Source organism: Engraulis encrasicolus, chromosome 3, assembly GCF_034702125.1.
Source record: "Engraulis encrasicolus isolate BLACKSEA-1 chromosome 3, IST_EnEncr_1.0, whole genome shotgun sequence".
Lineage (NCBI taxonomy): Eukaryota > Metazoa > Chordata > Actinopteri > Clupeiformes > Engraulidae > Engraulis > Engraulis encrasicolus.
The window spans coordinates 15,912,484-15,926,055 of NC_085859.1; positions in this window are offsets into that span (position 1 = coordinate 15,912,484).

Consider the following 13,572-nt stretch of genomic DNA (forward strand, 5'->3'; position numbering starts at 1 on the left):
GCAGGTGATTCAGATTGTTGTCACGCCACACATCAATTCCTTCTGAATCCGCTACTGATTAAAATTTGTACTTCCTTTCTTTGTAGCCTCTTAATGCAAATGGGCCCATCGATGGGCCTACTCACTCTTTGCTGAAAACACTCAACTACATCATAACAACATTGCTATGGCGATGCAAGCAGTCTTAGGTAACCAAATACGACTTGGTCATTACCATAACGTTAAGGGGTTAACATAATTTCAGTCGTTCACCTTCTTGTACCAACCATGCACAACTGGACCACGATGCCATGATACTGAGCACATCCTTGAAAGGAACCCATCCTCCCAGGCAGGACTCTAGCTATTTTTTTTTTCTTTTTTTTTTCTTTTCTGGACTCGACCAGTTATAAACCGAGAGTGGTGGGTCAACCATGTAGTTTGGGAAACGTTAATGGTTATGGTCTTGGTCAGAAAAGTCTGCGACACCAAGCTCCCGTTGCTCTGTCCAGGAGCTTGGTGTCACAGACTTTTCTTTCAGTTTTGATGGTATTTTTGCTGGTCCTGCATCCAATCTTTTTGAGACGGATGGGATAGATAGGTAGGTAGTTTATTTGTCCTTTCAGAAAATTGTTCTGTGCCATCTTCAGTGCATCTGATACAATTACAAAGACATTACAATAAACAAGAACACAATAGACAAACACACCCCCCCTCCCTCTATAGGACAAGAAGACAGGTTGACAAAAAAAAACAACTTAAATGTGCGTGTTTTTCTCTTTTTGACTATGGTCTTGGTCAGACCAAGTCTCGGAAAGAGATTTGAAAGTCGATGATAATCAGGCAATCGAAACACATGTTCATCATCAGCAGGCTGACCTGACCTGTTCACGTACTTGTGAACTGTGCACTGCAGGGAGATGTGAAGAGATGTGTTTAGCACATGCGACCCTTTGGCGTGTTTTTGTTATTCTGGCTAAAACGGGGAAAAGTCCGCTCTGCTCTGCTCAGCCCTGGATGTTGTTGGTCACCAGGGAGTGTTGCTGGCATTTTAACTTGACTACCTGCATAAAATTGTGCTCTACTAACTGAGAAAACCACAAACAGGTGCCTCAGGACATATACTAGGTCAACAGGTTCATTCAGCTAGACCTCCTGATGTTAAAAAAAAAAACCTGTGTGAGCATAATTCAGGAAAAAAAGAAATGTGATTAATTCAAAGAAAGAGTTGTAGCGAAGCCAAAGGGGGTCATTTGTCCCTGCCCCCGTACTGAGAAATGGGGGCCAGAAATGGGACCATATTACAAAGATGTGTTGGATGGGGGGGGGCCCTTTTCAAATGACTTTGTCCTGGTCCCAGACGAAGCTGCCAGCGGCCCTGTGGATAGGTGCCTATTGTCCAACAACCACAGCTGTAACTCTGCCACCAGTTTTTACAATGAATGAAAAAGGCTGCTTGTGAAGCTAACTGTATAAGATGAAAATATTTTTTTCTACACAATGGATTTTTACAAATCTGGAAAATACACTTTCACAGACCATAAAAACAGTCTGTGTGACAGTTGGCAGCCATTTTGACTCAGCGTGACATTTGTTTGTTTTCAGTAAAATGTGTGGCAGTTTTCCTTCCAGAGATGATGCATGTGGCTTTCGTTGGGGAAGCTTATTGTGCTAAGCAACCGTTGTTGATGTCGTTTATAGGCTTTTGACTAGGGATTCCATGGTGATACTCGAACTCCTGGCCTTACGAAGAAATGTCAAAACTGTATAAACATGATTATTTTATTAACTTTCTTTCAGTTTCGTACATCGCATGGTAAAATAACACACACATGCACACGCACACACACGCACACACACACACACACACGCACACACGCACACTTGTGTACCCACAAGCACACGTCACCAATTTTCACAAGAAAATGCACACAGCCTATAAATGTTGGTCCATCGGGGTTCAACATGCCAGCTCAGGAATGAAGCAACAGTGTTACTTCCCCACACGCACATGCCATATACGTACAGTAGAGCATGACTTCATGCAATGCAGAGAGCACAACATAAATACCCAGGGCCAGGGGTCAGTTTCCCAGTGGTTGGATTTGCACATAATGTGAGCAAAGATTCCTCTTTCATCTGCGCTGAGCTGCCCATGAATGGCCGACAAGAGGCCACTTTCATCAGATGCCGCCCCCCTCTCCTCCTTCCTTTCCTCCTCCTCCTCTTCTTCTCCTCCTCATCCTCCTCCCCTCCTCTTCTCCTTCCTCTTCCTCCTCCTTTTCTCCTTCCTCTCCTCCGCTTCCTCCTCCTCTTCTCCTTTCTCTTTTGCGTCCTCCTCCTCCTCCTCTTCTTCTTCTCCTTCCTTCCTGCTCCTCCTCCTCCTCTTCTCCTTTCTCTTTTGCGTCCTCCTCCTCCTCTTCTCCTTCCTCCTCCTCCTCCTCTTCTTCTCCTTCCTTCCTCTCCTCCTCCTCTCCTTCATCTTCTCCTTTCTGTCCTCTTCTTCTTCCTCCTCCTCTTCTCCTTTCTCTCCTGCTGTTCTCCTTCCTCTCCACTTCCTCCTCTTCTCCTTCCTCTCCTCCTCCTCCTCTTCTCCTTCCTCCTCCTCCTCCTCTTCTTCTCCTTCCTTCCTCTCCTCCTCCTCTTTTTCTCCTTCCTCTCCTCCTCTACCTCATCTCCTTCCTTCCTCTCCACTTCCTCCTCTTCTCCTTCCTCTCCTCCTCCTCCTCTTCTCCTGTCCTCCTCCTCCTCCTCTTCCTCCTCCTCTTCTCCTTTTCTCCTTCCTCTCCTCCTCCTCCTCCTCCTCTCCTCTTCACTTTTCCCGATATATATATATGCAAGGCGGCGTTCCCCATTTGGAGCCCCTGCTAATTGGATCACCGTGTCCGAGTCGTCGAGTGGAGTGTAGAGGACGGTTACCATGGCAATTAACGAAACATTCCCATGACAAATTGGCGGAAGGTGTGTGATAAACAGGAGCTCTAACGCCCCATGACGGCCCCCATGATTTACTGCTTACTGAGCGATGGAATCGAGAGCAGAGCCGGCCCGGCCGGGTTGCCAGATGAGGATGACAATTTCCAACCCAAAAAATGCTGAAAACGCACCTGGAAGCACTAAATCCCACCCAATTCTATTGATTTTTATGGCAAAGAATTGCCCGTTTTTTTATCTCCAAAATCCATTTTTACCCGCAGACGGCCATCCTGAGCAGCCCAATTGGGCAAGAAACTGCCCAATATGGCAACACTGCTGCCCCGGCCGTCGGTGCAGTGCAGTACAGGGGCCCCTGCTCTGCTCTCTGTTAGTAAACGCCACTTCCTTCCTTTGAAGAGCAAAGTCACTTACCGACCTCTCAGGGAAAGGGGGGGAGGACGGGTGGGGGGAACAAAAAAAAAAAAGAGGGTGCATCGCTGAGTAGGCTATGCATGAGGCGGGTGAGAGTAAGGACAAACATTTTTATGAGGAATGGGTTGTTTATACGTCTGGAAAATGTCTTCTCATCTCCCCACCACCATATTCAATGAGCGCACAAAGGAACATTTGCAATTGTATTCGCTGCAGTGAGTTATGTATGCTTTCATGTACCGTGCAGAGAGTGTGTGTGTGTGTGTGTGTGTGTGTGTGTGTGTGTGTGTGTGTGTGTGTGTGTGTGTGTGTACGTGTGTGTGTATGTGTGTATGTGTGTGCGTGTGTGTGCGTGTGTGTGTGTGTGTGTGTGTGTGTGTGTGTGTGTGTGTGTGTGTGTGTTTGTGTGTGACTGTGTGTGTTTGCATAGGCTATATAGAGCTGTGGGAAATATTTTGACAGTGGCTGCGCCACTTACAGTATATGCAATTCTTCCTCTGATCTATCAAACTCTCACACTCTTCGCAAGGTTGAACAGAGTTCACCAGCCCCAGCTGTTTCACAGCATCTCTTGACGTACAGTGGGTTTTGGAAATTAAAAATGAAGTTGAAGACGTGTCTGTGCATTGTGAGTTTTGTATAACTTACATGTGTCAATTAGCAGTATGAGCTGATACGATCAAAAGTTAACAATGAAATAATGCCCCCAAAAAGCTACTGAAAGATAAATAGAAATAGATATCAATTCCAGATATCAATTCCTGGAAATATAGATAGACACAAACGTATGTGTTATTATAAAACGGCAAAGTACACAATGGTAAATAAAGTCAAGTGGCTGCCCGTTTTTCACCCCGCCAAGGCCATTTTCAAAGTGATCCAGATCAAACCTGCCAAAGCCGCCCCTTCTCAGTTTACAGGACTAATGGCGAGGTAGACGAGAGAAGCCTTCTGCACCCTCTGAACATGGGAAATGAAAGCAGGGCTGGAGTGGGGGTTGAAAACCAGCCAGAGCAGTGGTGTAGTCTACTTTTTTATGGTGGGTACACTGTATATTTGAGAATTTTTTGAAGTGGGTATACTGTATATATTTGTGCTATTCAAAACAATGGATCAATCAATTCTAAGTGGGTACTGAAATCCCTGAAATTTAGAAGTGGGTATACTCCGTATACCCGTGTTCTACGTAGACTACACCACTGAGCCAGGGCGTTTTGGCATGAACCAGCCCCTTACACAGCTCCCTGCTTATCAATAGAATGATTTCCACCTCATTCCACTATATGTATGTAACCCTTTGAGGAGTAAGGACTTTGCCCAGGTTCTTCTAGAATTTTACTTGAACACTCTACAGCTCCCATAGAAGTCTGTGTTAAAAATCTTGCTAAGTCGTTATGACATCATAATGAGAACTGAAAATGTGGGCAAAATTCTAATCACATATTTGTAATGGTCAGTGTTGCCAGATTGGGCTGCTTAGGATGGTCCTGTGCGGGTAAAAAATGGCATTAAGCAGAAAAACCCGCCCAATTTTTGCCATAGAAATCAATAGAACTGGGCGGGATTTTGTGCTTCTAGGCGGGTTTTGAGCATTTTATGGGCTGGAAATCATCAGCCTCATCTGGCAACCCTGGTGATGGTACTCCTCAAAGGGTTGTTAAAGATGTGAAAATGGGCTACCCCATCTCAATTGAAAGGGAAACAAAACCAACCCAACAAAACCAACAAAGAACAAAATACAAAAACATCGGCACCTCAGTACTTGAGTCAGCCCACCTTGATAATGTCCTGTATGCCAGATTACCAGTCCAGCCCTGAATGGAAGAGTGGGAGGGGGGCACACAGGCTGATATGCACCAGGGCCGTTTCAAGATTTTTGGGGGCCCAAGGCAAAGGGACTTGCAGCCCTTACCCCATGATTATGTCAATTCTCACTTATCGGTGTCCAACTGTGGGGGCGGAGGCATTTGACTTGCCTTGAGATAGCAGTGAGTGTGATTGGTGATTGCACATTTCGGTCAGTGAATTTTGGGCAGTGCTGCCACAATTGCAAAGTTGTCATTGCTGTCATTTGAATGCAAGTGCGTAACCAAATGGGATGGGACAGGGGCCACAAATTGAGTCGTCATAACATTACATGTATAGAGTGTGTGTGGGACCTTTTCAGATGACTTTGTCCTCAGCCTGACCAAAGCTGTCAGCAGCTCTTCCCTACCTCCTACTGCAGGGGTTCCCAAACTTTTTACCCTGCGCACCCCCTTGTGCATTTCAATGAGGTTTGCGCACCCCCTAAGCGAAATTTGGGTGTGCTGATGGCCACGCAAGGATAGATTCACTGCTCATTCACTGCACATTGTGCACAGTCATTTTGGGGAATCCTCTTTTCCAATAGTCTTGGAGTTAAACTACACTTCAGATGGACCCTTCCAGCATACAATGCATGCACCATACAATTAAAAACTACTTAATGTTCTTTAATGCTGGATAAAAACTCACATATCTGCCATTGCTCTATTCAGCTCGCGCACCCCCTTATGGCAGATTGCGCACCCCCAGGGGTGTACGCACCCCAGTTTGGGAAACCCTGTCCTACTGTATCTCCCTGTCCCTAATGTGGAGGTTGGGTAGCCCTACCCCATCGCCCCATGCATGTCCCACGTCCCATGGCCCAGTGTTCCTTCAACGCCTTGGGGCAGTGCCAGCAGTCTCCATGTCTCCAGCAGTCTCCACGACACAGGGGCCTTGTATTGAGTGTGGGGCCCTTTCAGACGAATTTGTCCTCAGCCCTCTCTCCAGCCCCTACCTCCTGTATCTTCCTCTCCCTAATGTGGAGGGTAGTAGACCCTGCCCCATAGTCCCCCAGCCCCACTATTCCTTCATCGCCTTGGGGCAGTGCCAGCAGCAGCAGTCTCCATATAATGCCCTCTGGGGGCTGACACGGCTCGGGGCCCTTGGCTTGGCCGTGGTGGCATCTTCTCACGCAGAGACTAATGAGCACCTGCCATGGCTGTCATCTGCAATGCCTGATTGGAAAATGCCCCCCCCCCCTTCCCTCCCCTTCTCCACACCACACCATTCCTCATAACAGGGTTGCCAGATCTGTCTGATGATTTCTAGCCCAAAATATGCCTGGTGGCACTAGCCTGGCTCTCACAGAGACCCTTTGTGCTTCGTGCATCTTCGTTAAACATCGTGAGCTCCCACGAGGGTCTGGAAATCTTAGACGAGCACGAACGGCATCCGATATTTCATGGTCGGTCCAATCAGAATCACGGGGCGAGATCGCGGGGCGGGGTATATACAAGTCAGTGGTTGAAGTAGTAGTGATAAAAAAAGCCATGTGAATTCTCCAATCAGGTTTGTGCTGTTTTGAACACACCCGTGCCTTTCTAGAGCTAAGCGATTGTCAATGTTCCAGATGGTTGGTAGCAACCATCGCGTGAGAACCAGGTTAGTAATCAGGAGCCTGCCCAATTCAAACCGAATTGTACTGTTTCCTATGGCAACTATGGTAACATTTTTCCCAGTTTTTACCCTCTGACAGCCATCCTAAGTTTTCACCCTCAGACAGCATCCAATTTGTCGGGAAACAGCCCAATCTGGCATCCCCTTCCCCTCACTGACAGTTTCCACACTGCTGGTCTGGTCTCCGGTTCCATCGGTCATCTGAAGCATGAACACTTCTCATCATGAACAAGACCAACACACACCCCGTCACCTTGTGCACACATGCATGCCATGCACACAGGCATGCACACGCACGCACGCACACATGCACGCACGCACGCACACACACACACACACACACACACACAGCAGGTACAAAAAAATACAGCATACACACACTGACAAATTCATGTTGCACTCACCACTTAGCTTTCTTTTCAGGGAGTGCCAAACCTGGAACACAGAACGAACAGAATGACATGTGTGGGTGGAGAGAAGAGAAGAGAAGAGAAGAGAAGAGAAGAGAAGAGAAGAGAAGAGAAGAGAAGAGAAGAGAAGAGAAGAGAAGAGAAGAGAAGAGAGGGCAAGGCAAGGCAAGGCAAGGCAAGGCAAAGCCTGCATTTGTATATTACATTTCATACACAGAGGCACATCAATGGGTTTCACAAAAATAAAAAAGAAAGAAAAGACACAGAAGAGAAGAGAAGAGAAGAGAAGAGAAGAGAAGAAAAGAGAAGAGAAGAGAAGAGAAGAAGAAATGAAAAAGAGTGTGTGGCTGCCACTTCACTGAGAGTGAGGAACAGAGAGATGCTAAAGCAAATTAATAGAGATAGATAGAGGACTTTGGAGGGAGGGAGAGGGGAGAGAGAGAGATGGGGGAGATTGAGGGAGGGAGGGACAGAAAGAGGGGAGGGAGAGGGAGAAGGAAGAAGAGAAGAGAGAGAGGGAGAGAGAGAGGAAGAGAGGGGGGAGGGAGGGAGAGAAAGAGGGGTAGGGAGAGAGATGGAGGGAAGGAGAGATGAAGAGAGAGATAGGGAGAGAGGGAGGAAGAGAGAGAGGAGATGAAGAGAGCGAGAGAGGGAAAGGGAAAGATAGAGGAAGGGAGGGGGAGGGAGAGGAAGGGAGAGAGAGGGAGGGAGAGAGAGAGGGAGGGGGAGGAAGGGAGGGAAGAAGAGAGAGAACGAGAGAGGAAGGGAGGAGGGAGAGAGAGAGAGAGAGAGAGGGACGGGGGGAGAGAGAGAGGGAGGGAGGGAGGCTGAAGAGCTGATGAATCACAGCAATGACGGCAGTGAGGAGAGAAGAAGAGGCTTTTAATGTGTGATTCAATTAAAAACCCTGAAAGGTACAGATTATTGGCTCCCTAATGGGCACACACTCACAGCGCAGCGCACTGCAGCCCCGGCCGCCTAGCCCGGCGTATTTATTACACAGGTAACAAATGGGCTGGGAAGTGGGGCAGCCAACTCACTGGCCATTCAAGCCTTCTCCTCTGTGGTGTGATCAAGGCGGAGGGTGGGAGGAGGAGAGCGGTGGAGTGGAGTGGGGTAAAAAACTAGGTCCGGCATTTTTAAATGGAGACTAACCGCACAAATAGACCATCAGCGATGCGATTCAAGCGACAGAGCGATACGCGCGATTGAAGAGACTACAGTATGTCCGTTACAAGCAGAAGGCAACGCATTCAAGACCTTCCCATTGGCTGTGGTCACTGACCTCTCAACAGTCATTGGCTGTCGCGGCTTGTCGTCGAACCGCGTCATAGAAAGTTGAAAGGATTTCAACTACAAACTGTCGCACTCGTCACGCAAATCGCTCAAGTCTCCACAATTGCTTTTGTCTCGCGACTCAGTACAAAGTCAATTACTTCCGTCGCTAGCCTCGCTCTTGTCGCGGTAGGTGTATTTCTGTGGTTAGTCCACCAGGCATCCAGAGAGACAATGAAGCATATGACAACTTTAAAGTGATCTCATATGAACAGAGCCCTAAACTCACTTTTTTCATCACTAGCTAAAATGGCTAGTAGATGTTAATCTCACTAGCCAAACAAACACTCACTAATGGGTCCAAGTGGCTAGTAAATTGGTCCTTTCTTCTAGCCAAACTGAAAATTCACGAGCATTTAAGCAAGTTGGCTGGTGTTAATTTAAAGCCCTGAATATGAACTATGTTGACTGCAACAGCCAACACGCTTCATTTACATCTAACTGTCTTGGAGAGGCATCTGTAGTCGCATAGGGACTGATAACTGAGGGGGAGGCCAGGCGGGTACCGGCAAGGCCAGAAGTCATGAACACTCCACCAGGCAAATACCCGGTATGCCATTTGGCCAATCCAGCCATGAGGAGAGCGGAAGGGTGAGTTGGAAGGGGTGGCAGAGGCCGGGGGTGGAAATGGAGGATAATTAGGACGAGAAATAATGCAAGGTAGTCTCTTGGCTGGTTATTGGATGTCTTAAATGAAAATGAAAAGAAAAAAGGAGCTTCAGATCGTAATTGATTTGGAAAAGAGGTGTCTATACTTAGTTTTGAAAAGCGTGTGGGGTGTCAAGTGTGGGGGATGAGCGAGTGTGAGGTGGTGGTGGGGTGGGGTGGGGTGGGGTGATGTGGAACATTGGCTTCTTCTAAAAAAGATCTCCATGGCATCTTTTCATGTGTGAAATGAAAAAGGAGTGGACCCGGATGCCAGAAGAACTTTCATCCTGAGGGACTCACTAATTCAACTCGCTTTCTGTACTTACCGCTTACGTCATACGACCCTAAACCTAAACCTAACCCTAACCTTAACCCTAAACCTAACCCTAACCCTAAACCTAACCCCACCTAACCCTAAACCTAACCCATGTCACGTACCACGTAAGTACCGAGAGGGCGTCAAACTAGTAGGTCCCTTCATCCTGACGCCTACTTGGCCATATTGAAAGTCGGCCATCTTGAAGGTCAACCATCTTGAAAGAGTTGACCTCCAAAATTGTATGAGTTAAAGGGGAACTCCACTTTTTTGAACATTAAGTCCATTTTCTGAGTGGTCTGCAATGTTTTAGAATCCCCCTCACCGTTTATTTCATGTTTGCTGCAGTCTCTGTTATTTGGCTTATTTGGACTTGATCTCAACCAGCTTTAGAATGGCCGTCTATGGGCACCTGCAACTCTCTTCTTAAAATCACCTTTAACATTTGTTTTCAAGAATATGCAACTCACCAAGTGTTCAGCAGTATCCACTGGTGTTCCTTAACAATTTTTGTAGCAAAATATGGCATCTGTGGTGTTTTATGTGTGTTTTATGTAGCAATTTGTAAATTAAGTTTCACTTTCACTTTCACTTTCTTTCACAAAATGGCAAATAAAAAATGACAGAAGCCATATTTCACCTTGAAACTTGTTAGGGACTGCGAGTGAACACCCCTAACCACTTTGTGAGCAGTAGACTTTCGAAAACAAATGTTTAAGGTGATTTTAACAACAGAGTTCAGGTGCCCATAGACGGCCATTCTAAAGCTGGTTGAGATAAAATCCAAATCAGCCAAATAACAGAGACTGCAGCAAACATGAAATAAACGGTGAGGGGGACTCTAAAACATTGCAGACCACTCAGAAAATGGCCTTAATGTTCAAAAAAGTGGAGTTCTCCTTTAATGTGCGCCCTAGAAAAGGCCTATAGGTTAATCAGCACATATCATAGGATTGGGTGAAAATATGTTCACCCATTCTAAAAAAAGAAAAATAAAAAAAAAACCATACCAACAAAAAATGTGTCAACCAGCGGCCCTGCACACAGACACATTTCCCGGCTCCTCCCATCTGCTGGTAAGAAAAAAGTTGGAGACCTAACAGAGCAGTTTCACATGCAGTACATACAGTAGGTGCCGAATTAGAGGGGAGCCCAAAGATTAAGGAGGAAGGGCAAAAACACAACAATAATAAAAATGAAAATGTTGATTGCAATAAGCTGATTGCTGATTCGCCTATACGCACGCTTCAGTCACTACAGCATTCTACAATGTTTACCCCCCCCATGTTGAGCTGAAGTTCGCGCCTTTTGTTCACATATCATTAAAGACCACAGTGAGCAAAGTGTCCCAGAGGAGGACAGAGTTGCATGTTGGTGCATAACAACCGTTACTCTCACTCTGTCCCAGTTTCCCGTTTGCAGAGAACATGTGTTTAATTAATTTGCAACAGGGACAGTCGGCTCATTACAATTAGATCATGGACATGACGTGTGGGTGGTTACAATGAGCATTTAGTCAAGTCAAGTCAAGTCAAGTAGGTTTTATTGTCAATTTCTTTACATGCACTGGTCATACAAAGAATTTGAAATTACATTTCTTGCTTTCCCATACAGACATAGACTAATCTAGGTAAGGACATAGACAGTATAGACATAGACAGTACTTATACATGGACTTAAGACAGTATGGACATAGACAGTGCTCATACAGACATTTAAAGTGCAAGACTGGGCAACAGAAGACTTGTAGAGGACATACATTAAGAGGTATTTAAATGAATTATACTTATTTTCTAGACAGTTATGCATTCATAGACAATTTTACTGTAGATACAAGCTTCATTAGACACCCATTTGGTTGACAGCAGGTAAATGTTAATGTTAAATGGGTAATAATGATTTTGATTACCCTGCCCTTTACTAGACAGGAACTTGCTTGTTAATACAATCCAAAGTTTAAAAACAGAACACTACTGGCTGATGTCCTGAAAAGAAAAACAGGAAATTGAGAGTTAAGAATGGCAATACTGCACCCCACCCCTCCCCCCACTTCCCATTCCCCCCAGTCAGTGTTGCCAGATGTGTCTGATCAAATCCCGCTCAAAAAGTGCTCAAAAACCGCCAAGAGGCGCTAAATTACGCCCAATTCTAACAAATTGCATTGATTTCTATGAGCATAAAACTGCAGAAAAAAAACAATCGCATATTTTTCCCGTTTTTACCCGCAGACAGCCATCCCAAGCAGTCCAATTGGGCGGGTAACTGCCCAATCTGGCAACACTGCCCCCAGTCCCCAACACTATTAGCAGCACCAATAAAATATATGAAGCCATCATCCTCAATGGGCAAATGAATAGCCCAGGAACACGGCTATTGATTATCCATTATCCGCTTTGCAGGGAGGGAACATCAAGCAGTGTCGTCAGAAATCCCCCTAATAGAACTTGCACAGCGCAGATGTCTCTTTCCCAGGTAACTGTGAGATATGATTGTAGTTGCCCGACTCTGACTCCCCGGGAGTTCATCTCAGGGCTCTCTGGGACATTACTGGAGGATTTACGACCGACCGACTGGCCGACTGGCTGGCCCCCGCCGTCGCCGCCGATTCACTTAAAGCTGAGCTTTGCTTTGCTCTGCTTTGCCCAGTTTTGGCCCCCCTCTCTCTCAGCAAGCCTCTTGAAAATCTAATATGGTCCCTGTGTCACATTTGTTCATGGGCCAGGTGAAATCCTTGAGGGTTGGCATGTTTCTGCAAGTTGTTTAAAATCTCGTGTTCGGATTGTTGGCGGACGGTCGGTCGCAGAGTCTTCACGCATGCCATGTTATGGCCCCTGCTGCTACTGCCAGTTTTTAGAAGGTCAGAGCATTTTTTGGCCCAAGGTGACCTTATCAACACTACAAAGCTTCACAAACATGGAACTCTGAAAATAGAATTTGGTTAATCTAATCAGTGATACGCCTACCAATTTTATGAGCGGCAATTAACATGGAGTAGGTGGAAGGCATAAAAGGTTAGCAGTAAAAAAATAAAAAAAGAAAGAAAAAGAAACACAGTTTCCTTTCAACACAGGTAACTTATCTGAGTGACCGATAGACCTGTGTACTTGTCTTACGATCAGCTAACTCTTGTCTGCACTGGTTGGATCAAATTTGTGGTGGGTCCTTGTTAGGTTTTTAGTGTTTTTCTGTAACAACACAGTCTATCTATCTCATTAGGTACAATGGAATAACTGGTGTAACAGCTATGTAATATCATATCCTGGCGTTGCACTGTAGTGCTGGGGCAGCCGTGGCCTATGGTTAAGGAGACGAGCTTTAGATTAGAGAGTTGCAGTTTCGAATCCCACCCTTCCCACTCCATGGCTGAGGTGCCCTTGAGCAAGACACCTAACCCCACACTGCTCCAGGGACTGTAACCAATACCCTGTACTTACAATAACTGCAAGTTATTTAGCATCAGCTAAGTGTAATGTAGTGTAATAATGTAGGCTACTTACACCATGATGAATTCACTTTTATTTTGACACCTCTGGGGAGGCATAAAAGCTTAGCAGCAAAATAGAAGTTCACGGTTCACTTTAATAGACAGGGCAGAGGCCAAACCCTTCACTTGAGGGCTTGTAAAACACGTAGGTGTTTACCAAATATGGAGACTGGAGATAGTCAAGAACAACACTTTGTCCTATTGCAAAAATATCTGACATATCTTTGTTTCCTTTTGAATTTCGGTGCGGAATGCGTGCGATAAAACAAATACTGAGACAAATCGTGTTCATATTGCAGTGCTGGCCAAGAGAACATTGGGCAACAGCAGAACAACAAAAAGGAACATTAAAGTGGCAACTGAGTCCATTCCAGGAATAGACAAGACAGAAAAAGCTATAAAAACTCCGGCACACCACAGACCATTTCAATTTTATTTTATTCATGATACAGTTACAGTTACGGTTATGTGTACAGTCTTTAGACCTTCAGCAGGTAAATGTAGTGGTGCTATGCGAGACAAAAAAGATCAAATAACGCCTGTCTTATTAATGTAGTACTTTGATAACCAGCATGGCCACAGGTGCC